Source organism: Gopherus flavomarginatus, chromosome 8 (assembly GCF_025201925.1).
Source record: "Gopherus flavomarginatus isolate rGopFla2 chromosome 8, rGopFla2.mat.asm, whole genome shotgun sequence".
Lineage (NCBI taxonomy): Eukaryota > Metazoa > Chordata > Testudines > Testudinidae > Gopherus > Gopherus flavomarginatus.
The window spans coordinates 1719669-1741335 of record NC_066624.1 but is presented as its reverse complement, the minus strand read 5'-3'; the positions used below and the strand labels follow the sequence as shown (position 1 = coordinate 1741335).

Here is a 21667-nt window from a genome sequence, read left to right as displayed (position 1 = left end):
AATGTAAATGGCAGACACAAAACAGAATAAAAAGAGAGGGAGAAAAAAAAAAACTTTGCTCCCTCTGCATATCTTTGGTCCCTCCCTCCCTTCCACCACAAATCAATTTCTCTATGCACATCCCCATCCTCTCCCCGGTAACCTCCTCTCCAGGCATTCTTTCATGCTGCCACTGTGTGTGGGATGGCACCCCTCACCCACGCATGTGCATACACACATCTGGTGCACCAAACACCACAGTGTTATACGCCAATCTCTAACTAGTGGGGACAAGGAGGAGACCTAATGCTGGGGGCAGATTATCCCACATCGGGTTGCTGCAGGGTTCTTGCACCTTCCTGTGCTGTGTCTGGAGACAGGACACTGGACCTGATGGCCCTCAAATCTGATTCAGTCTGGCAGTTCCTATATCAGAGTTAACGTGTCAGGTCTTTGAGGTTTTTACATATCACCCTTCATGTATTATCTAAAGCACCGTGAGCAGCTAAACCAACAGAGAACACAATTCCTCATAGCGATAATAAACAGACCTTGACTACATCTAATGAACTTAACACACATATTCAGATGCAAATAACCTGTGTTATTAGAGAGACTCAAAACCACATTATGTCTCTCAGTCTAAGGACCCCTACAAAAAGGCTGCCAATTCTGCCACCATATCGTATTTTCAATCAATCGGCGTGCAGTGCTTTTTCCCTACTGAAAAGGCATATAGGGAAAGTGGCTATTCATGTCGTAATTAATATCTGTAAGGAGTTAAAACAACATTTCCCTTCCTAATCCCTTCCAGGTAATTAGTATTTCTGCCTCAGCATCATTAAAGTAGGCTTTCATCTGCTACTGATATTCTCTTTGATTACAACAGCCGTTGTTAGAATGAATGAAGGGAGAGAGCTGCTTGAAGCTGTTTAGTGGTGCCACTGAGGATGCCAGTGGAATGGGACATGGATATTAATGCTGATCCACACTCCCCTGATCATCGTGACATTACGAGCATGAAAACTTGCCTGCCTCTTTTGATCATCTGTTATTTTGCATATGCCCTTTCATGACCAGTCAGGTGAGTTAATGTACGTGATCATTCCCCATTCCAAGAGGCATTAGCTGATTACACTGTTGTAATGAAAATAGGTTCATATTTCTTTTGTTGCTATTTGCATATAAGATTTCATCTCACTAGATACGAGATATTTTTTAAATGCAGCCCATGGGAAGAGAATCTTCTCTTTTTAATGAATGAATGTGCAATGCCCACGTGGAGTTTGCCAGCTCCTGGGGGGCCAGAATGACCCCTAGGGCAGTGGTTCTCAAGGAGGGGTACACGTACCTCTGGGGCTACACGTGCCTCTGGGAGCACACAGAGCTGTGCCGGGGGTACAGAAATACAGCTAGATATTTGTCTAGTTTTACAAGCGGCTCCATAAAAAGCAGTAGCGAAGTCAGGACAAACTAAAATTTCACACAATTACTTATTTGTACTGCTCTGTGTCATATACACAGAAATGTAAGTACAAGTTTTATATCCCAATTGATGTATTTCATAATTATATGGTGAAAATGAGAAAGTCAGCAATCTTCCAGGAATAGTGTGGCTGTGACACTTGTATTTTTATGTCTGATTTTGCAAGCAAGTAGTTTTTAACTGAAGTGAAAGTTGGGGTACGCAAGACAAATCAGCCTTCTGAAAGGGATTCAGCAGTCTGGGAAGGTTGAGAGCCACTGAAGTAGGGGGCTCAACCAACAGGACTGCAACTGGAGTGGCTGCCAGGGCCCACTGACACCATTTCTCAGCAAGCTTGGAGACATGGCGGGGAGGGACTAGGAACCCTCCCAAGGCCAAACGGGAGTTCTCTATATGGCATCCGGACAAGCAGTTCTCTGGTCCAATGAAAAGCCAGGGCTACCCAGCCTGGCTTCTCCGCCTTTATAGGGCCAGCTGAGTCTGCTTGGGGCATGGCCCCAGCTGCAGCCACTTCCCCCCAATCAGTCCAGCCTAAAAGCTGCTTTCTCCAGCCACAGCCCCCTCCCAGGGCTGTTTTTACCCCTTCAGGGCAGGAGCGGGGGTCCACCCCGCTACAAATCTTCATTCTTTTTGCTGATAGAGACTAACATGGCTACCAGTCTGAAACCTGTAAAAGCTGTGTGAGGCTCTTGTCCATTCCACTGGCCAGTGCAGGATTGTTTGCTGTTGTGTATTCTCAAGATCCCTACGCATTTTAAATAACATATGTGATGGAGGTTTCAGAGTTTAATAGCTCTTTCTTTTCTGCTGCTCATCCTGAATTTTCCTTCGCTGTATTTAATCCTATTATTTTGTTTTACCACTTGGACCACCCTAGATAATTCTTCTCCCTTTTCAATGTTACACTATCCAGATACTTGCAGTTATCATATCTACCTACCCAACCTCCACTTCCTTAAAGTGATTGGTCAGGTTAGTCATAGTTGTTATTCTTTTCTAGAATCTCTCATATGTCTATCTTTTCAAGAGTGAGTTGCTCAGAACTGTACTAGTCTGTATTGTTTCACTTTTACCATATTCTCTGGTCTCTCTATCTGCATTCTAATGCTCCTGTTATCGTAGAATCTAGTGATATAATCCTTTATCTCCAGTTGCCTGATTTATTGATTATTTGTTGGTTATGTTATTGATTGAAATTCCCCATTAGCATTCTGTCATTTGGTAGGTTCATGTCCCTAGTTCAGGCCCAGTATTATCAGTTACTGCTTTGGGAGCCAACAATGGTCATATTGAGGGAAGACCTTTTGTAACTGTAAAACTTTTATTACTACAATGATGAGTTCAATAAATAAAGAAATCCAGAAAGTAAATTGAGAGAACTACTCAGAGAGTAGTTATTAATGGTTCCCAATCCTGCTGGAAAGGTATAATGAGTGGGGTTCCGCAGGGGTCTGTTTTGGGACCAGCTCCGTTCAATATCTTCATCAACGACTTAGATATTGGCATAGAAAGTATGCTTATTAAGTTTGCAGATGACACCAAACTGGGAGGGATTGCAACTGCTTTGGAGGATAGGGTCATAATTCAAAATGATCTGGACAAATTGGAGAAATGGTCTGAGGTAAACCGGATGAAGTTTAATAAAGACAAATGCAAAGTGCTCCACTTAGGAAGGAACAATCAGTTTCACACATACAGAATGGGAAGAGACTGTCTAGGAAGGAGTATGGCAGAAAGGGATCTACGGGTTATAGTGGACCACAAGCTAAATATGAGTCAACAGTGTGATACTGTTGCAAAAAAAGCAAACATGATTCTGGAATGCATTAACAGGTGGGTTGTGAGCAAGACATGAGAAGTCATTCTTCCACTCTACTCTGCACTGGTCAGGCCTCAACTGGACTATTGTGTCCAGTTCTGGGCACCACATTTCAAGAAAGATGTGGAGAAATTGGAGAGGGTCCAGAGAAGAGCAACAAGAATGATTAAAGGGCTAGGGAACATGACCTATGAAGGAAGGCTGAAAGAATTGGGTTTGTTTAGTTTGGAAAAGAGAAGACTGAGAGGGGACATGATAGCAGCTTTCAGGTATCTAAAAGGGTGTCATAAGGAGGTGGGAGAAAACTTGCTGACCTTAGCCTCTAAGGATAGAGCAAGAAGCAATGGGCTTAAACTGCAGCAAGGGAGGTTTAGGTTGGACATTAGGAAAAAGTTCCTAACTGTCAGGGTGGTTAAACATTGGAATAAACTGCCTAGGAAGGTTGTGGAATCTCTATCTCTGGAAATATTTAAGAGTAGGTTAGATAAATGTCTATCAGGGATGGTCTAGACAGTATTTGGTCCTGCCATGAGGGCAGGGGACTGGACTCGATGACCTCTCGAGGTCCCTTCCAGTCCTAGAGTCTATGAATCTATGCTGGGACAGGACTCAGGAGTTTATTCAGAGCTGTATGAATACTCATATAGTGCAGACATGTTCAATACAGCTCCTTCTTATGCATCTCCCTACAATGTTTTGATTTAAGGAGCCATCCAGTAACCTAGGATGCATCACTCACCTCAACCCCACACATTCTTATAGTTAAAGAAATAATCGCTATTTTGAGGCCTGCATTCTCATCTGATATTCATAGGTAGATGATGAACAAACTAACAGCAACATAAAAAGTCATGTGGTCAGTATCTGGTAAACCCCCACACAAACTCTTTCTTTATAGCCTGCCCTTGGCTGTGACAACGATCCTCAAAGAAGTCTCCATCCCATGGGATCAGGGCTGGTGCAAGGATGTTTCACGCCCTAGGCAAAACTTCTACCTTGCACCCCCGCCTCTATGTCCCCTCCCTGAGGCGCCGCCTCCTGCCCCCGCAGCAGCTCCCCCACTCCGCCCTGAGGTCCCCCCTTGCGGCAGCTCCCTACCCCCCATCCTCCACCCTGAGGCACCCCTCCCACCCCAGCTCACCCCTGCTCCACGCATGAGCACGAGCAACCCGAGCACGCCGTGGCTGTTTCACCTCTCCCGCCTTCCAGGCTTGCGGTGCCTAAGCTGATTGGCGCCGCAAGCCTGGGAGGCAGGAGAAGCGAAGCAGCTCACTCTTGCCCTGCCTCCTCCCCGAGCACGCTGTGGTTGCTTCACTTCTCCCGCCTACCAGGCTTGCAGCACCAATCAGCTTAGGTGCCACAAGCCTGGGAGGTGGGAGAAGTGAAGCAGCCATGGCCTCCTCAGGGAGGAGGCGGAGCAGGGTGAGCTGGGGCGGGGAGTTCCCCTGCATGCCGCCCCCCACCCCACTTGCTGCAGGCAGTCCTCCCCATGCTCCCCTGCCCCAGCTCGCTCCGCCAAAATGCCAGTGGTGACCAGGGAGGCCGAAGATCCGGCTGCCGCGGTCACTGCTGAAGAAAATGGAGCCCCCCTCCAAATCCCAGCGCCCTAGGCGACCGCCTAGGTCGCCTAAATGGTTGCACCGGCCCTGCGTGGGAGGTTTGACTTTGTAGCTACTGTGACAAACTTCAGAGACTGCATTGAAATGACAAGTTTCATTTTGTTCCAAAACTCAATCCTGAAAAACACTGCGACAAATGGGAACTGGCCCAACAACTGAGTTCTTTGGAGGCTCTGACTTGGACCACAGAACCTATAACTATACAGCATTGATAACAGCCCTTTCTGAAAGCCAAAGAACAGGTAATAACTAATTACATTATCCCCAGAATCCATTCAAAACTTGAAATATTTTCAGAATGAGATCTGCCTTCATTGCCATGGCTTGTGTATGGCAGTAGCTTGTATAAAAGAAAAGAATGATGGAATTAGGATACCATTCATCTCTGGTAATCATTTGTTTCTTCTGGGTTTTCCGGAGACAGTGTCTGCATTCCTAGCAACAAACATGGCCTCTGGTGCAGGAAATGGCATCCCTTCTATGCTATTGGAAAATGTGAGATGATCCTTTTTTATTCTACTTTATCTATAACACACAAATAACTTTCCTTGACTAGCCTCCTCGATCCCAGACAGTGACAGAATAGTGTTAAATCTTGTCCTCCATGCCATCCATCTCCGCTGGGATCAACAGCTACTGCAACACCCAGGCATTTTCAAACCACTAGGGATTTCACTGTTTGATTGATATTTTCCCTCTTCTTTCCTCAATCAGCCAGCAGTGAACAGGAAAAGCCTGGGAGAAGCACTTGGTGACAGAGAACAGTCTACTGATCTCCAGATACAAAACCTTTTTTCCAGAAGTCTCAAAACAGAAAACAACTCCCCATTTCAAGAGAGTGATATAGTACTGTGATCATATGGCTCACCTCAAGCTGTTCTTGACTTTTGCAAGATGGTAAGAGAGCACGGCACAGTTTGAAAGTGGACTGACAAAGTGTTGTTCTATCAGTGATGATGTGGTTGACAGGTTATGCCTTAGCTCAAATCAAGAGAGGAAGAGCTGTCTGAGAATGCTGAGACCTCTTTAGAAGAACATTATGTAAACAGTAAGAAAGGGTTCACTCTGTCATTGGCATTAGATTCTGTTCTTTTGTTCAGTCGTAGCCAGTAAGGATGACCTGCAGATCATTAGAATTGCATGATTAGCTAAGCTTGCTAAGTCTGAACATGACACTCATTGGATAGCAATCCAAAACTGCATTAGAATGCCTCACACAAGAGTGATACGTGTTTCTTTTCCCCATGGGCTCTGTGTGTAAAGTTAGTCACCTTACTTCTCATAGCTCAACTCCCAGAGCAGAAGTTGATTTGGAATGTCAGGACTTGTTCATCAAACGCAGGTAACTGAAATCCAACTACACTCAACATCTCTTCAGGGGAGGGGCACAAATCTCAGCGTGACACTCCCTCTCATTTTACCTATCATCCTGGAGACAGTCAAGAGGCATTCGTATTCTCACAATATTGACCAGCTGGACTCTTCCATTCAAACACGCAACTGAACACACACACTCGCTGTGCGAAAACATGAAGAAGACAACATACCTGAAAAAGTAAAGGAAAGTGCTGCAGCACAATTGACTCAAGTGTGTGACACCTCTTTCTTAGCATGACACCCCAGCATCCTGCACATTACATACCCTCCCAGGGTCTTTACAAATCGATTACAACTGGCTAGGTGACACTACCCAATAATTACATACAGCACTTGACTCCAGCAATGAAATGCCAAGTTTCCTGACATAATTAAAACCAGTGACACCGACAATGTGAAAACGCCTATAAATGTTTAATGATTATTTTTCATAATTAAAACATTCACTCATTTAAAACCTTTTCAGCCCAAGGTGCTAAGCACCCTCAACAACTCTGGGAAGACTGGAGGTGCTATGTGCCAGAGTAGGAAATCCACATCGGGCAAAATGGATAGTCTCAAAACACTCTGGTTCATTTTGAAAAAGGATCCAAAATGTTTGGTACCAATTAAAAACAACGAAAGGAACATGTGTCCAAACATCATGCCACTGGGCTGGAACTTGTGTGGGAATAGTCTTTCAACCCATGATGCACACGCTCCTTAATAGGTTCTGTTGTGTCTCAGAGACACACTCACACAGGGGAAGACGGTACAGTGATTTTTACTTCAGCCCATGTCAACAGCAGTCAGTGCTGCAGCCTCTCCGGGCCAAACAGTGTCACAACATGTCGCTCATCAACAAGCCAACTCCTTTGCCAAGACAGCAATACAAACCTTTGATTTTTCCTCAGGAAAAACTGTCTTTACCATCAAAACCACTTCTGCTGACAGCACTGGAGACCCACATATGCAGACGGAGCCTAGCCCTTCATCAGCAGAGTAGGCAAATGCTGCCTCCTTGAGGACTGCACAAGTGCCGATTCACCAGACAGGGCAATAACTGCTCTTCTTCCTGCTCTCCAGAACAGCACGTCACTGCGGCAGCCGGGAAGGCAACACAGCACTGGCCCTGCTGCAGCAGGGAGAGAGAAGAAAGAAAGGAAAGATCTTCCCTCTCTCCCCTGAAAGACTTGGAAAAATTTAAATCAGCAGCCTGAGGTGAGCCAACCTTCTCAAGCAGACTCAGGCACCAGCTAAATCAACATAAATTGTACAATACAAATTAAAGATATAAAAAGAGAATGATCATAAAAACTACAGCCAGCAGCAGCCAGCGAAAAGCAGCTTAAATCTCCAGTTAATGGGGTCTGTTATTTTCAGTATTCAACACAGACTAAAACACTTCACTTTGTCTTGGAAAAGTACTGATTCTTGGGTTGAAAAAGGGACCTCACCCAGTATTTCCACTGCCAGATGTTTTCAGTCAATGGAGCAATCATGTTTCATTACAATTCTATGCTCTAATCAACATCACAACTGTTAATATCTTGAAAAATATACACTTGGGCTCTTATTGGCATGTGCAGGGACACATTAGCTTAGCATTTCCTGGTCTTCTGATGGTTGAGCTCTGGTTTTGGAAGTCCCGTGCTGAGGAAGGGCATGCGAAGCAGAAGGATCTAAATTAGCTGTTACCACTCAAGAAAGATCTTGGAGTCATTGTGGATAGTTCTCTGCAAACATCCACTCAATGTGCAGCGGCAGTCAAAAAAGCGAACAGAGTGTTGGGCATCATTAAGAAAGGGACAAATAATAAGACAGAAAATATCATATTGCCTCTATATATATCAACCTTATGCCCACATCTTGAATACTGCATGCAGATGTAGTTCCCCGTCTTACAAAAGATCTATTGGAATTGGAAAAGGTTCAGAAAAGGGCAACAAAAATGATTAGGGGTATGGAACTACTTCCGTAATGAGGAGACATTAATAAGATCGGGACTTTTCAGTTTGGAAAAGAGGTGACTAATGGGGGGATTTGATTTAGGTCTATAAAATCATGACTGGTGTGGAGAAAGTAAATAAGGAAGTCTTATTTACTCCTCCTCATAACACAAGAGCTAGGGGTCACCCAATTTAATTAATAAGCAGTAGGTTTACAACAAAAGGAAGTATTTCTTCACACAACGCACAATCAACCTGTGGAACTCCTTGCCAGAGGATGTTGTGAAGGCCAAGACTAACAGGGTTCAAAAAAGAATTAAGTAAGTTCATGGAGTACATGTCCATCAATGACTGTTAGCCAGGATGGGCAGGGATGGGTCCCTAGCCTCTGTTTGCCAGAAGCTGGGAATGGGCGACAGGGGATGGGTCACTTGATGATTCCCTGTTCTGTTCATTCCCTCTGGGGTACCTGGCACTGGCCACTGTCGGAAGACAAGATACTGGGCTAGACCTTTGGTCTGACCCCGTCTGGCCATTCTTATGTAAGGCACTGTTCTGTTACTGCAACCTTAATTCTCTCTTAACCAAGGTTTGTTATATATGATAGAAGGTTAGAATCCCAGCAAGGGACTGACTGATATGATTTCCTCACACAACAGTATTTATCCTCAACACCACCAGGCAGAGGCACTGAGATTAAACCTGAACTAGAGCTGGGAGGGAAACTATTTGCCTACCCTTTACTTTTTAACATTTCAACTTCCTGACCCGTTCTCATGGCTCTTTCTGAACACTCTCCAATTTATCACCATTCTTCTTTCATTGCAGACACCAGAACTGGACGCAGGATTCTAGGAGCAGTTGCACCCATGCCAAATACAGACGTAATAAACATCTCCACACCCGCTCAAAAGTCCACTGTTTATGCATCCAAGGATCAGTTAGCCCTTTTGGCCGTAGTGTCACACTGGGAGCTCATGTCCATCACACACCATGATAAATAAGTCTCTTTCAGAGTCCCTGCTTCCCAGGATACAGTTCCCCATCCTGTAGGTATGGCCTGCATTCTTTATCCCTAGAGATGTAACTTTACATTTGACTGTATTAAAACTCACATTGTTTTCTTGCACTTATTTTACCAAGAGATCCAGATCACCCTCTGTCAGTCAGCGACATGTCCTCTTCTTTACTGGCCGCTCCCCCACACTACTAAACTTTAGTAGCTGCTGTTTAACATCCCGAGTTATTTATTTTGTAATGGAAACTGTTTCATCATCATATGACATGATGACATCATCTGTATTTCTCAAATATAGAACAGAAATATTTAGTGAACACTTTTGCCTTTTCTGAATTATTATTGATCAGTCTACCATTTCCATCTAGTAATGCACCAGTATCATGGATAAGATTCTTTTTGTTACTAATATACTTTTAAAAAATCCTCTTTTTGTTCTTAACTCTGTTGCCCATAGATTTCTCCCTGCATCCATTAGCATCCTTTATCAATTTTCTACAATTCCTAACTTTTGTTTTATATTAATTACTGCCACCTTCTCCTTTCTTCCATTTGATATATATTGGGGTGGGGGGTTAATAGCTGTCTTCACATCTCTTCTAAGCCAGGTTGCTTTTGTAATCAAGATGAAGTACATACCACCAGGGGAAAATCCTGCACTAGCTAAAATGGCAGACTCCTGAGAGCTTGATTCAAATCAGTGGAAAGACCCCTACTGACTTCAGTGGGCTATGAATAATGTCTGATCATGCTCCCATTGTACTGAATGGAAAGAGCCTCAATAGAGATGAATTGAGCCCCACTAGGTTTTGACATCTTTAATTTCTATTACTTTATTAGCATTAGTGTGGACGTATTTACCATTATCCTTTTGTGCTTTATTCTTGAGATAAAAGTTTCAAGGATTTCTCCAAAACTTTTCCTGATGTAAAAAGTCCAAATCAAAACAAAAAACTCTCTATCATGAAGACAGATGAGGTTGCATAAAAATACTCAATTAAAAATTCTTCCCCTCCAATGTTTTATCAGCAAATCTGACCATCACCAGGCAATAAATCTCGCTGCCTTCAGTGTGTTTGACTATTTAAATTCAGGTTTAATTGGGGGAGTGCTGGTAAGAGAGAGAGAGACCCAAATGGAAAAGAGATGTAAAGTGTTGAGTTAAAGGGCCAAAGTCAGCAACATACTTCCCTAATTAAACTGTTCAGGCCTTGGATTTACATAGCAGCCCGCACCAATTTGATCCATTGCCCTGATGGAAGACAGTCCCGCTGAAGGCTACTGTTTTAATTTAGTCTTTGAATGAATTTTCATTCCATTTTTATACTTTTGTCCCCCAGCTCTGACCTCTTCACATGGTCGGGAGATTGGCCTCATTGATTTGTTCTTTGTCTCCATATTTGAGAGAAATAAAATAAACCCAACCAGAACCATGAAGCTGTGTAGGGAACAAACCAGAGCCGTAACAAGGGCAAGACGAGTGAGGCACTTACTTTGGGTGTGCAAAGCAGAAGGATGCAGCCCTACCGCGGTCGGCGGCGCTTCGGCAGCAGCTCTATCACCACCTTTTCTTCGGAGGCAATTCGGTGGTGAGTCCCTATCGGACGGAAGGCTCTGCCGCCGAATTGCTGCTGCTGCTTCATTCATTCGTCGGCGGCAATTCAGTGGGGGGTCCTTCTCTCCGAGAGGGACTCAGGGACTTGCTGCTGAAGAATGAATGAAGCAGCCACGGCTGGTCCTCCGACAGAGACTCAAGGACCCACCGCTGAATTGGCGCCAAAAAGCCTAGAGCCGACTCTTCCCTCGGGTGCAAAAATTCCTTGTTATGGCTCTGGAACAAACCCAAACAGCTCCCTCTTCCTGGAGCTCTGTGACTTCCCCCTCTGTTGTAACCCATCGTGTGACATGCTGCATCCCAGCCTAGGGCGCAATCCTGCACACATTTACACGCGTAGGGTTACTCCTGTGTTGAGCCCCAGTGGCCTGACTAGGGCTCTGTGGAAGTAACAGCAGAGCAGTGACTGAATGTGTGCAGAATGCATTCCCAAGATTGTAAGCTGATCAGGATACGGACCTGTCTAAAGTTCCCGTCACATTAAGCAATATGGGCCAGGTTTTCCAAGGTATTTAGGCACCTAAAGATGCAGACAGGTACCTAGTGGGATTGTCAAAAGCACCTAAGTAGATGAGCTGCCGAACTTCCCCTGAAGTCAACGAGAGCGAGGGGCCTCGCCTGCTCAGGTGCTGCTGCACATCCCACAGGGCACCTCTCTGCATCTTTAGGCATCTAAACACTTGGAAAAATTAGGCCCTATGGGGCTGACAACAAAGTCCATGAGTCAGTGGCCTTGGGATCAGTCCCCATAAAATAAACTGAAGTTCTAATTCCACCTTCTTTGTGTATCTTTTTCTTCTGCTTTAGAGATTGAAATTGCAGTCTGCTTTTACCAAGGATGATGGAGCATGACATATTTACACTCTCTGAATTCTGCCGGTTCCATTTATACTCTGTTTGGATTTGACTTGTTATTACCCAAGGATACATACATATTAGCACAATTGTGTTACAATGACTAAATACAAAGGCTAGAGCAACTGACAGAGTGTGTTAACCCCAGTTCCATGGGTTACTGATTATTACAAAAATAGTCTCCCACTTAGCTTAAGAAATTGCAAAATAAGAGAAAAATCGCCCTGCTGTTGTGCTGTGAGGCAGCTAACAGTATGTGGACGTTTGACTGTCAGCACCAAGAAACACAGCTTCCAAGGTGCATGGGACCTGTAGGACCAGGATTTTGTCACACAGATCGCAGTGGCCCACATTGACCTGGGAGCTCCTTTTTAAATGTCAAGTGAGCATAGAACACGTCCTCTCTAGCCCTGGTCATGGGCAAATCCACTAGCAGAATGATTCATAGGGAAGTCTGATGCTGGTCTCAGCAGGCGGTAGGACAGCACAGCACCAAGCGCTCTTCCATCAATACTGGGAAATCCATTAGGAAGATTCATGCACTCAAGACACAGCAGTGCAGAGCAGGGTAAGAGCAGCCCTTGGCGAGCCCACAGGATGCCCACTGCCAGGCTCAGGCAGCAAGGGAAAACCCCGCACACGGCTCTTCCCCTCCATGCTGTGGCAGTGGAGGCTCGAGGGCTCATTTGGGCATGATCATGTGGCTCCTGCAGTGTTTGAAAGGAGCTGGGGCTGTCCCACAAGTGACCCTAGAACTCATTGAAAAGCAAGCCCAGGTTGCAGCAGCAAAGTAGAGAAAACCACCCGTCCTCCCCTGTGAGGGAAGGACCGGATGGCGATGGAGCTAGGGGATCCAGGAGAGCAAAAGATGTGATCAGGTGGAAGGTAAGACACTGCACTTCCTGAAGCGCGAGAGGCTCCGTCCACCTGAACTGACAGAGCGGGAGCAGTTAGTCTGTGCCACAGTCAGGGGAGGCAGGGGCTCTCAATGGTTGATGCCAGCGGTTCCCAGAGCTTAGGTTTAGTTGTTACCTGAGGCACCACGGCCGCCGGAGCACAGTCTGGTACCGAGGGAGCCCTGGATTTGTGGGCTCTCTTGTCATGACTCAGACTTTGGACATTTTAATTCCCAGAGGCTGAGCAGAAAGACTTACAGGACTTAGGCAGGGTTGATACAACTTCTCTGAAGTGGACTTAGAGGAGCATTTGCTCTCATGTTTATGAGAACGCTCCCTGCCCTCTCGATAAGACCCCAGTGGGGGATCTGTGGGAGCAGAGTCTCATGTTCCTAAGTCAGACCTCATAGCAGGAGGCACACTCCTTCCTGAGTGAGGCCGATGTGTACAGAGGGGCTCCTGGCCCAGGTTCATCTGTGGCCTCATGGCCTTCTCCATTCGATGCCTCTTAGGCAAAGTTCCTGCCCCTCACGGGTATGACTGGGAAACAGGTGGCACCTTCCCCAAGGCAGTACAGGCCACGCTGATGGTTTTTGCTGACAGAGAAGGAGCACGGGCAAGAAGCACTGACTTTGAAGCCTGGAGTCCTGGGCATACTCCAGTACCTGGAACAGGGAACCTGGGGGTGGAGGTGGCAGTGCAGGGAGAAAAAGGAAGACCAAGCTCCGGACACTGGAGGTTTTGACCTTAGCCATGTGGTGGTGGAAGAACTGGAAAGGGGTTGGGCCGTTTCACCCTTTATCTCCTCGGACAGGCAGAGCGACAGCGCAGACCAGTGGACTGCTTGCAAGAATTCTCCGACTCCGAGCGTCGGGCGTGCATGCATACTCACAGTGGAATACACATGGGCATCAGCACTCCAAGAAGAAGGGTGCTTCAGGTGCTGGATCTCATGATAGGCTGCGTGGAAGGGGAGGGAGTTGTGTGTGAGCCTGAATGGTGGATAGAAAGAGGGATCTATATGTTTTATACACACACACACACACACACACACACACACACACACACACACACACACACACACACACACACACACACACACAGCTTACCATTAAAGACTGTGCTGTTGAAAGCAAGACTGGAAGAAAGCCAACATCATACCAATCCTGATAAAGGGCAAGCAGGATGACCTAGGTACTGCACAATATGCAGATTAAAAATTAGCACTAGGCACAATTACTATGGTGCACATCAGATGGTTCAGAAACTAACTGATAAATAGTACAAGGTAATTGTTAATGAGGACTCATCAGTGGATAGGGTTCACGGGGATGAATTCTCAGTCCAACGCTATTCAGTATTGGTCAAGGTGGTAACAGAGGCAAGAACAGGTTCATTGATACAGAGTGATCTGAACCACTTGGTAAGCCGAGCACAATCAAACAACATGCATTTAACCAAGCCAAATGCAAGACCATGTATCTGGAAACAGCGAATGCAGGCCATACTTACAGCGTGGTGGACCCATATCCTGGAAAGCCATGACTTTGAAAGGACTATGTGGTCGTTGCAGATAACCAACTGAACATGAGCACCCAGAGCGCTGCTGTCGCTAAGACAGCAAATGCTATCCTGGGACATACAAACAGATGAAATATTGCAAGAAAATAGTGAAGTGATATAACTTCGGTATATGGCATTAGTGAGACGATTATTGGAGAAACTGATTCCAGTTTTGATGTCCACACTTCAAAAAGGAAGTTAAAAAACCAGAGAGGGTCCACAAAAGAACCGCACGAATGATTCAAGGTCTGGAAGCCAGAAGCTGGGAATGGGTGACAGGGGATGGATCACTTGATGATTATCCATTCTGTACATTCCCTCTGGGGCAACTGCCATTGGACACTGTCTGAAGACAGGATACTGGGCTAGATGGATCTTTGGTCTGACCCAGTCTGGTCGCTGTCATGTTCTTATGGAAAATACGTCTTACTGTGACATAAAAAAAAAGGGACCTCAGTCTATTTAGTTTCACAAAGAGACGGTTTAGAGGTGACTTGATTATAGTCTATAAGTACTTCATCTGAAGGGAGCAGAGAGCACTTTAATCTAGCAGAAAAAGGCAGAACAAGAGCCAACGACTGAAGGTTGAAGCTAGACAAATGCAACTTGGAAAATAAATACTTTTTTTTTAAACTGTGAAAAACTGAGCACTGAAACAACTTCCCGAGTGAGGGAGTAGAGTCAGTGTCATTTGCAGTCTTTACATGAAGATTGGATGTTTTCCTAAGAGACGTGCAAGAATCACATGGGTGAAGTTCTGAGACCCATGGTAAGCAGGAGGTCAGACTAGATGATCATAACGGTCCCTTCCATCTTTAAAAATCTTTGGATAAAGTCATCACAGTATTTATTGTATGCCTGACACGTATCCAGATGTATGGATTCACTGTAGTGTTTACACTTGAACCTACTCTTAGAAAAGTCTGGAAGGTTATGGATAAAAAATAACAAAGGCAGATCATTATGGCCAGAATCCTCTTTGGTACAGATGTTTGTGTGTGTGATCCAGGACTCCACTGTGCTTTTATTGCCACACTGGGCACCATGAAAACTAACAAATTAAAGCATCTTCCTAACAGGATTCATACTGAAACAAAACAGGAACTACAGAGCTGCAGTTTATGAATGAGACCTCCATTGACCCCATTAGAACTAATAGAACTACGGTACTTTGGATAAGAGTTGCATGTTAACTGTTGGCAAATGATCACTTTTAAGGACAACTGCTGTATATTAATTATCCAAATAACTCTAACTCAGCATTTTATGTAACTTTTTGTAACTCTTTAGCAACCAGCAGCTATTATCAAGTTATGATGATAAATGCCTGTTTAGACCTTACAGCGCATTAACAAAATTCTGTGCTATACCTGCTGCAGAAAGACAAAGAGGGACATCACTGGCCAAATGCTGAATCCCTCCCATGTGCAAAAATAATGAAATAATCTCTGAATTCAATGAGAAATTTGTCTGAGTGAAGACTGCCAGCGGAGTCCCTAGTAGGTAGAATAGTACAGGAGATAGTTTGTTACATGAAACACTGATTTTATTACTGTTTCTTGCTTTGGAAAATTTGCGCTTTCCACATGAGCAAGTAGATACAGAATAAAAAGCAGGATGAGAATGGGAGATCTGTGAATGTCACTAAAGCAAATATTGTATTTATTCAACTTTATCTCCAGGGTGGCAAGGGATACCTAAATCCATTTCAGCATAAAAGAATTGTAAACTAGGAAGATTTTACTAACTTTTGACAAAGAATGTTCACATTTATGATGTTTATTCATGTAATTGCATCCAATAGTTACAACCATACCAGGATCTGAAATTGGAAGTATGCCTGCTGTTTGATGGTAGGGTGGGAACAGGCATCGCAGACTGCAATGCTACATTTTATGCTATTAATTATGTAAATCAAGATTTGACAGGGTGTTTAACTCAAAGGGCCTGATCCTGCGAGGTGCTGAGTCCCCTGAATTCCCAGCCCCACCCAAGAGGCACTCAGCTTGTTGCAGGGTCATGACCTAATGAACAGCCTTAGCTGCAAAGCAACTTCTGCCCTTCAGTACCATGTAATTAGATAGACAATCAAAAGGGCCGTGCTTTCAGATGTCACTGCCGTGGAACAGGCAGTTGGGTTTTCATGACAGCACTGATGGAGGTGGGACATCAGCTGAGGTTTCGTTGCCTGAGGCAGAGCCCAAAATAATTATTCAGCCACCTAAGAGCTCTAACAAATTGGCCTGCAGGAACTGGGTTACCAAATCTTGTAACACCTGTGATATTCCCTGAGAGAATCAAATGCTGATGGAAATGTTAGTTTGATACCAGGCTAGACAAGTAAGTGCAATGCCCGTTACGCAGCCTGAAATCTCAAACCGTAGCCCTCAAGTGGAAACATTTTAGATGATAAAATAAAATACATTCTAAATCCATTCCGTTCACACTACATGAATAACAAATACCTGGTGATGTCAATGCACAATAGCTTCTCTCTGCTACTCTTACCATTTATCCTCTGTGCAGAAACTATAGATTTGAGACAATATTTATAAAGAGAAGATTGGACTTAACTGACATGAAAGACAATGTCATTTGTCTAGTGTGTGTTGACTTGGGGACAGAACATGGGACCCAACAGCTGACATTTCTATTCATCCTTCATTACGCAAAAGTAAACCCATTACAATCCATGTCATCCGAAGAAAGGCAGCATGATCCGTGGACTCATGGCACTGCAGCTTTACAGCAAAGCTATGGGTTCATGAACAGTTAATGATTCCCAGTTATACAGCTAGCGTCATCTGTGTGTTCAGAATGATAGTTCAAAATCATCTGACTCTGGGAAAGCACAGCACTTGATTAAAATTAGTAATAAAAATGAAAGCATGCAGGGGGAAAGGAACACGACACAGTATTTGCAGCTGAAAGAGGAGACGTCTGTTGGTATCGACTGATTGTTTTCTTTAAACTAAGAATTACTAAAAAACCGAGGTAATAACCTTCTGGAGCAAGAAATGATAGAGAGCAGCTGCCATTGTATCTTTGAGGTTAAGAGCCACTTGATGATTCTCTTGTACCTCTCAATAGTTTTGTTTTGCTGTGGTGTAAGTCCTGTGTCTATAATACAGGAGCTTTTCTAGATATTTTCCAGCTGACTAAATCCTACCACTTCATTTTGACTTTTATTGCTTTTCAAGCCGGTGAGAGCCCTATAACGATTCATCATTAAAGTAATCTTTAAGCAGTTTTCCTCCTATTTGTGCCTATATATATTAAGTGGAAATTGCTCTTTGAATTCACCTCTAACGTCAGATTCCATTTTTTGTCTAACAAGAACAGTATCTCCAATCATTCTGGGAATGCAGTAAAATGGGAAAACCTTGCATAATACACATAAATTCTCTATCACTAAGAGGAGTCTGACTATCACCTAGTGTGCGCACATTTTACAAACTGCACAAAGCCGGATATATTGCAATTGCACTATCACACTCATTCAAAGACATCTCACCTATCACCAGAAAGGTATATTTTATCTTTGGTTCAGCAGCTTCTGGACAACAGACCTCCGGTCACCTGTGGCTGGTGTAGCAGAACATTCAAATCAGAATTCAGCTGCCTTTGAAACACTGCAATCACATAAGCAGCAAAGAATGGCAATATACAAAAACCTGTAGGAGAGCACTTCAACCTCCCTGGCCACACTATAGCAGACCTTAAGGTGGCCATCCTGCAGCAAAAAAACTTCAGGACCAGACTTCAAAGAGAAACTGCTGAGCTTCAGTTCATCTGCAAATTTGACACCATCAGCTCAGGATTGAACAAAGACTGTGAATGGCTTGCCAACTACAGAACCAGTTTCTCCTCTCTTGATTTTCACACCTCAACTGCTAGAACAGGGCCTCATCCTCCCTGATTGAACTGACCTTGTTATCTCTAGCTTGCTTGCTAGCATATATATACCTGCCCCAGGAAATTTCCACTACATGCATCTCAGGAAGTGGGTATTCACCCTTGAAAGCTCATGCTCCAAAACGTCTGTTAGTCTATAAGGTGCCACAGGATTCTTTGCTGCTTTTACAGATCCAGACTAACACGGCTACCCTTCTGATACTTGCAATCACATAATTATTATCTTCTGCTTATTTCACCATGGGAGCCAGGGAAATATTCCATAGCATTTTTTTTGACAGATTAAATTAATGTTTTGGCATTTGTTAACTATCTGTTTAACAGATTGTGATTTATTCATTATTCAATACATGATTTGCCGAGTGATTTCTGCAGATAATTCTTGGTCTATAGACCACGCATGAGAAGTTTGGTGCAAGTACTTGGCACTTGAAAAGCAACCTATTTTAGGTATGACCTCTAGATCATATGGCTAGTTTCTGTTCCCTGATTGGATGAGCATAGCACATAGAATCAGGATTGCAGTGCAAATATTCACACTGGAAAATTCAAAATTCACTGCTTGTGACAATTCTCCAACACGTGCTTAAACCCTGGCTGTTCTGACAAACATTCTCAGCAGTAAACACACTCACTTGTATACTGCCACCAAGTAACACAGAAGAGCTGCCAGTAGAACCAAATTCATTTAGCGTTTCGAACGCATGTTTGTGGGGAACACTTTGAGAATTCAGCCAGCTCTAACTGCCATTCTGTCTATGTGTAATAAGCAGTAAATGTGACGACTACCATCGAATGTTTCCAGTGTTGTCTGCACCCAGTTACAATGGGTCATTTGATTACTCAATGCTCATCACATTTTGCAGGTGAAGTTTTAGAGACCAGTCTAGCTTCTGGTCTCATTTACACCTGTTTTACATTGCTGTAACTCTGGTATATATACTGCTGTCAGTATAGTTACTCCTGAATTACACCAGCATCAACGAGAGGAGAATCAGGCCCTCTGTCAGATAAACACACGCTGGCTATGGGACAAATCCCATCCCAAGCACGTTGTTTGAGTAACTGGGAATCTCCTCTCCCAAGACACAAACCACCAGAGTTGCTGCTCCATAGCCAGCACTGCAGCATTGCTCACAGCTCCTGCATCACTCCTCCAACAGCTGACGGGTTCACACAGCAGCAGATCTACCTGTCCCACTTCTGATCCTCCACTCCAGACCCTAAAGCTCCCCCCCACCCTGTGCTACAAAGAGCAGAGAAACCTTGCAGAGCAGAGTTCTGGGGTACATGCCCTCTGCATGGGCTCCCTACATCTTGTTCCACTCCCACACAGAAGAACCATATTCGTTCCCTGCATTTGCTGGGGCAGAATTTGCTCGCAGTGTCTCTAACGAGCTCTCCCTAGCAGGTACACAAGTACTTAGTCAAGCCCTGCGTACTGATGCTGGGCAAGTTCAGGAAGCAAGAAGCCATCTGACTGAACTGTTTAAGCAAGAAGTCATTCCAGTCAGGAAGCCACGACTAATCACACAAAAGCACATAAAAAGATTGCTGTGAAGGTCAGACTTCTGCTCGTGTTCCTTAAGTGCACTGTTAGGAAAAACACTTACCCTGCCATATTAAACATGCTGAAAATATTACTCACCGATGGCACTGTTCTTTTGCTTATCGTAAGATAACTGCAGTTCCAGCAACCTGCAGGATTCTCCTCGTGTGCTTGGAGTACATAATCCGTACACTGCCTACTTCCATCTCCAATCCATGCTTAAAACCCAGATATCATGTCCTGTACATGCATGACCAATTTTCCTTGGCAGGGTCTGTGTTTGCATGTTCACAGGCTAATTAACATGGGCACATGGGTCAGTCATAGGAACTTGCCTCCCCACACTATCAGATCCTAAAGCCCAGCTTTTTTGGAGGAGAACCTGCTCGAAAACTCAGCCAGAAGGCTTCCCATTTAGCTGAATCCTTGAAGACTAAACCCCTCAGTTGTGCCTCTGGGCAAACCTAAGCGCGTCAGCAGCTGGCAAGAAAGGAGGAATGGCACCAGTTGTCACTGACTTCATTAGACACTTTCCAAGACGGCATCTTTCTAAAAAGTCTGTCTTAGGAAAAGTGATGAAAGTGGCAGCTTCTCTCTCTGGGGTGTTAATGTAACAAAAATTCAGCCACAGGTTCCGGGTGAGAGAGCAGTTAGCAGAGGGGACCAGAGAGCTGGCAATAAAAGCCCCTGTGCCCAGCAGCCCCTCCTAAAATAGGCTTATCTTCTTCGGAGAGAAGAAACTGACACCCGAGAGCCTAGAATGCCCTGAGCCTCAAAGAAGCACTAGCAGCCAAGCCAAATCTTCTTTTACTCCACAAAAACAACATTGCTCCTGCCTCTGCACTTCTCTCTCTACACCGGTCCCCTTCGGCCTCGCCACGGCCTGGGACAGCAAAGCAAAGGCTCCTGCACATGCCCCATGCCCTACTCCCCAGGCATCACCTTGCCTCTCCCCCTCCCAGAGGTCACCCCGGGAAGGAGGAACAGCCCAAAGGGTCAGTGCAAAGACCCCAGTAAGTTTGCTCTCGTTTTGTGCAACCACTTTGCTTGCAGCACTGAGAAATATCACTCAGGTCGGCTGTTCGGTGTCCTGGCTCTCTCCCCCGACCCACCGGCCCTGCCAGCCCTCCTCTCCCAGGTTTAGACGACAACCCCAAACCCTTCTCTCTCCTCTCCCACATCTGTGGAGGTGTGTTCCCCTGTGCAGGGGGGAGGCTGCCAGCACTGAGCAAAGACCACTGCCCGTTACACTGGGAATGGCACCTACCTTGCTAAGAAGCTGGAGTGGGCAGGTGACTAATCCCCTCAGAGAGCGACAGCTCACGCTGCCAGGGCTCTGCTGCCAGGAACAGGGCTTCGGACACACCAAGCGAGCATCTTCTGCAAGCAGAGCTGCTCTTCACAGACACCAAACTGCAGCAGCAGCCGCCTCGGAGAAGCAGCAGCAGCAGCTGAACTGCTGTACGTGTACCTCTGCAGACTAATTCTCACTCCAACCCTGGGAGCAGGGACTGAGTCTCTTAACCCTTCGGAGGCCTGTGCCCTGGCACCCGCCACGTTTCCCCGTCGGCACTGAGCAGCAAGCGGCACTAGACGCCTCTGGGCCGGGATGGAGGAGCCTGAGTGGAGAAGCAGGAGGCATTATCCACAAAGTAGCACAAGCCTCAAGTTAGTCGCAGCCACCTCTTACCTGGCCAGGCAGGCAGCCCCGCACCGCAGGCAGCGATCAGGGAGGCTGGGAACAGCAGTGCCCCCAGATCCCGCCAGTGCCCTGCCCCGCGTGGGGTGGGGCTGCTGTGCCCTGGCGTGTCACCCCCACGTCTCAGTGCGCGGGCAGCGGGCAGAGTCAGACGTTACCTACTAGACGAGTCTTTCCTTGGGTCACTGGAGCGTCAACTCACTGGACAAATGCTGCTCCTCTAGCTGTCTCCCATCCTGTCCTCATGCCCTGCCCAAAGCAGCCTCGTCCCCTCCAGCCTGTCCGCAGGCCAGCGAGCACAGCACACTCACCCAGCCAGGCGCAGGAGCGGCTCCCTCTCGCAGCCTGC

General features: G+C 45.4%; 1 protein-coding gene across 2 annotated transcripts in view; it reads right to left on the bottom strand.

The window, feature by feature from the left end:
* Positions 1-21338, bottom strand: part of HTR2C (5-hydroxytryptamine receptor 2C) — a 433471-nt gene extending 412133 nt beyond the window's left edge. For both annotated transcript variants that reach the window (XM_050964945.1, XM_050964947.1), the window contains exon 1: positions 20887-21338. The gene's annotated coding sequence lies outside the window, so the exon portion shown is untranslated. The remainder of the gene's footprint in view (positions 1-20886) is intronic.
* Between the last annotated feature and the right edge of the window lie 329 nt (positions 21339-21667).